Source organism: Amphiura filiformis, unplaced genomic scaffold (genome assembly GCF_039555335.1).
Source record: "Amphiura filiformis unplaced genomic scaffold, Afil_fr2py scaffold_287, whole genome shotgun sequence".
NCBI lineage: Eukaryota > Metazoa > Echinodermata > Ophiuroidea > Amphilepidida > Amphiuridae > Amphiura > Amphiura filiformis.
Genome location: NW_027305751.1, coordinates 46,977 through 52,055, shown reverse-complemented (window position 1 = coordinate 52,055; position 5,079 = coordinate 46,977).

Here is a 5,079-nt window from a genome sequence, read left to right as displayed (position 1 = left end):
TCAATATCAGCTCATATGAATTCGACAAGTGTCTTCAATGATAACATGCAGAAAAAACCGGACATTTTATCTCAAAAGCAATTCTCTGTGGCGATGAAGACAACTTCCGATTTTGAAATGTGAGTGGTGAATTTAGTATATTTTTAGGCCATATTTTTTGCATCGCGAAATAGCGAAAAAAGTCAACGGTCATCGATATATGCCGACAAAAGTTTTGGAATCTACAGAAACAGAGCTTTAATTTGATACCAAATTTATTTTGTCAAGTATTGCAGGGACGCCAGGAATGGCGCTCGAAGTAGGCCAAAATCACACGTTATCCTATGGGACGCTTATTTAGTGTTGCGCCCCTTGTAACGGCCGTCGCTATGAACGCGTTCTTTTTACATTCTTCGCGTAAAATAAGAAATGCGCGTCATGAAATGTGTTCTATTTCAATCATGATGATAAACAAGGATTACGAAAAGTCACCCTGATGAATTATTATTGGGAAAAATGCTTTATTGGCCGAGCAGGCGCCTGCAAAGTCTAGAAATTGTATCCAAAAATCTTCAAAAAGGCTCAAAAATGGGTTTTAAAGTTAATAGGCATTGTTAATCTGCATGAAGCCGTTTTGCTGCATATTCAGTAGGCCTATGCAAAAAGACCATAATTGTTACTACTGAAACAGGGGGGGGGGTGTTTGTACTTTACACTCATTAACAAGTGCTTTCCAAAACAAAATGGCAAGACAGATAATCCAGAAAAGAAATTAAACTTGGTTCAAAGACGTGCTTAAATTGTTGTCTGTCACTAGTTTTAATGAGTTTTGTGCAAACTCTCGCATATTGGAGGAAAAGTCGAAATATGCGATTTTCCGCGTTTCGGCACACATCTTTAAAACAACATTTCTCTTGAACGAAATGTCGCAGAGACATGAAATTTTCGGTGTTGAGCTACAAATTTTCTCTAATTTAATTAATAAGTGACAAATGTGGATTTTGAAAACTTTAAAATCCTTATAAGGGGGCGCAACACTAAATCACTACGCATTTTATGTAAGAACGAAATTCGGCTAATATAGTCCATAGTGAGTATGAGATTGTAGCGACCATATCTACCGACATGTTCACTTTAAATCACTCAATATCAGCTCATATGAATTCGACAAGTGTCTTCAATGATAACATGCAGAAAAAACCGGACATTTTATCTCAAAAGCAATTCTCTGTGGCGGATGAAGACAACTTCCGATTTTGAAATGTGAGTGGTGAATTTAGTATATTTTTAGGCCATATTTTTTGCATCGCGAAATAGCGAAAAAAAGTCAACGGTCATCGATATATGCCGACAAAAGTTTTGGAATCTACAGAAACAGAGCTTTAATTTGATACCAAATTTATTTTGTCAAGTATTGCAGGGACGCCAGGAATGGCGCTCGAAGTAGGCCAAAATCACACGTTATCCTATGGGACGCTTATTTAGTGTTGCGCCCCTTGTAACGGCCGTCGCTATGAACGCGTTCTTTTTACATTCTTCGCGTAAAATAAGAAATGCGCGTCATGAAATGTGTTCTATTTCAATCATGATGATAAACAAGGATTACGAAAAGTCACCCTGATGAATTATTATTGGGAAAAATGCTTTATTGGCCGAGCAGGCGCCTGCAAAGTCTAGAAATTGTATCCAAAAATCTTCAAAAAGGCTCAAAAATGGGTTTTAAAGTTAATAGGCATTGTTAATCTGCATGAAGCCGTTTTGCTGCATATTCAGTAGGCCTATGCAAAAAGACCATAATTGTTACTACTGAAACAGGGGGGGGGGGGTGTTTGTACTTTACACTCATTAACAAGTGCTTTCCAAAACAAAATGGCAAGACAGATAATCCAGAAAAGAAATTAAACTTGGTTCAAAGACGTGCTTAAATTGTTGTCTGTCACTAGTTTTAATGAGTTTTGTGCAAACTCTCGCATATTGGAGGAAAAGTCGAAATATGCGATTTTCCGCGTTTCGGCACACATCTTTAAAACAACATTTCTCTTGAACGAAATGTCGCAGAGACATGAAATTTTCGGTGTTGAGCTACAAATTTTCTCTAATTTAATTAATAAGTGACAAATGTGGATTTTGAAAACTTTAAAATCCTTATAAGGGGCGCAACACTAAATCACTACGCATTTTATGTAAGAACGAAATTCGGCTAATATAGTCCATAGTGAGTATGAGATTGTAGCGACCATATCTACCGACATGTTCACTTTAAATCACTCAATATCAGCTCATATGAATTCGACAAGTGTCTTCAATGATAACATGCAGAAAAAACCGGACATTTTATCTCAAAAGCAATTCTCTGTGGCGGATGAAGACAACTTCCGATTTTGAAATGTGAGTGGTGAATTTAGTATATTTTTAGGCCATATTTTTGCATCGCGAAATAGCGAAAAAAGTCAACGGTCATCGATATATGCCGACAAAAGTTTTGGAATCTACAGAAACAGAGCTTTAATTTGATACCAAATTTATTTTGTCAAGTATTGCAGGGACGCCAGGAATGGCGCTCGAAGTAGGCCAAAATCACACGTTATCCTATGGGACGCTTATTTAGTGTTGCGCCCCTTGTACGGCCGTCGCTATGAACGCGTTCTTTTACATTCTTCGCGTAAAATAAGAAATGCGCGTCATGAAATGTGTTCTATTTCAATCATGATGATAAACAAGGATTACGAAAAGTCACCCTGATGAATTATTATTGGGAAAAATGCTTTATTGGCCGAGCAGGCGCCTGCAAAGTCTAGAAATTGTATCCAAAAATCTTCAAAAAGGCTCAAAAATGGGTTTTAAAGTTAATAGGCATTGTTAATCTGCATGAAGCCGTTTTGCTGCATATTCAGTAGGCCTATGCAAAAAGACCATAATTGTTACTACTGAAACAGGGGGGGGGGGTGTTTGTACTTTACACTCATTAACAAGTGCTTTCCAAAACAAAATGGCAAGACAGATAATCCAGAAAAGAAATTAAACTTGGTTCAAAGACGTGCTTAAATTGTTGTCTGTCACTAGTTTTAATGAGTTTTGTGCAAACTCTCGCATATTGGAGGAAAAGTCGAAATATGCGATTTTCCGCGGTTCGACACTCATCTTTAAAACAACATTTCTCTTGAACGAAATGTCGCAGAGACATGAAATTTTCGGTGTTGAGCTACAAATTTTCTCTAATTTAATTAATAAGTGACAAATGTGGATTTTGAAAACTTTAAAATCCTTATAAGGGGCGCAACACTAAATCACTACGCATTTTATGTAAGAACGAAATTCGGCTAATATAGTCCATAGTGAGTATGAGATTGTAGCGACCATATCTACCGACATGTTCACTTTAAATCACTCAATATCAGCTCATATGAATTCGACAAGTGTCTTCAATGATAACATGCAGAAAAAACCGGACATTTTATCTCAAAAGCAATTCTCTGTGGCGGATGAAGACAACTTCCGATTTTGAAATGTGAGTGGTGAATTTAGTATATTTTTAGGCCATATTTTTTGTACCGCGAAATAGCGAAAAAAGTCAACGGTCATCGATATATGCCGACAAAAGTTTTGGAATCTACAGAAACAGAGCTTTAATTTGATACCAAATTTATTTTGTCAAGTATTGCAGGGACGCCAGGAATGGCGCTCGAAGTAGGCCAAAATCACACGTTATCCTATGGGACGCTTATTTAGTGTTGCGCCCCTTGTAACGGCCGTCGCTATGAACGCGTTCTTTTTACATTCTTCGCGTAAAATAAGAAATGCGCGTCATGAAATGTGTTCTATTTCAATCATGATGATAAACAAGGATTACGAAAAGTCACCCTGATGAATTATTATTGGGAAAAATGCTTTATTGGCCGAGCAGGCGCCTGCAAAGTCTAGAAATTGTATCCAAAAATCTTCAAAAAGGCTCAAAAATGGGTTTTAAAGTTAATAGGCATTGTTAATCTGCATGAAGCCGTTTTGCTGCATATTCAGTAGGCCTATGCAAAAAGACCATAATTGTTACTACTGAAACAGGGGGGGGGGGTGTTTGTACTTTACACTCATTAACAAGTGCTTTCCAAAACAAAATGGCAAGACAGATAATCCAGAAAGAAATTAAACTTGGTTCAAAGACGTGCTTAAATTGTTGTCTGTCACTAGTTTTAATGAGTTTTGTGCAAACTCGCATATTGGAGGAAAAGTCGAAATATGCGATTTTCCGCGTTTCGACACACATCTTTAAAACAACATTTCTCTTGAACGAAATGTCGCAGAGACATGAAATTTTCGGTGTTGAGCTACAAATTTTCTCTAATTTAATTAATAAGTGACAAATGTGGATTTTGAAAACTTTAAAATCCTTATAAGGGGCGCAACACTAAATCACTACGCATTTTATGTAAGAACGAAATTCGGCTAATATAGTCCATAGTGAGTATGAGATTGTAGCGACCATATCTACCGACATGTTCACTTTAAATCACTCAATATCAGCTCATATGAATTCGACAAGTGTCTTCAATGATAACATGCAGAAAAAACCGGACATTTTATCTCAAAAGCAATTCTCTGTGGCGGATGAAGACAACTTCCGATTTTGAAATGTGAGTGGTGAATTTAGTATATTTTTAGGCCATATTTTTTTTCTCTTTGAAATAGCGAAAAAAGTCAACGGTCATCGATATATGCCGACAAAAGTTTTGGAATCTACAGAAACAGAGCTTTAATTTGATACCAAATTTATTTTGTCAAGTATTGCAGGGACGCCAGGAATGGCGCTCGAAGTAGGCCAAAATCACACGTTATCCTATGGGACGCTTATTTAGTGTTGCGCCCCTTGTAACGGCCGTCGCTATGAACGCGTTCTTTTTACATTCTTCGCGTAAAATAAGAAATGCGCGTCATGAAATGTGTTCTATTTCAATCATGATGATAAACAAGGATTACGAAAAGTCACCCTGATGAATTATTATTGGGAAAAATGCTTTATTGGCCGAGCAGGCGCCTGCAAAGTCTAGAAATTGTATCCAAAAATCTTCAAAAAGGCTCAAAAATGGGTTTTAAAGTTAATAGGCA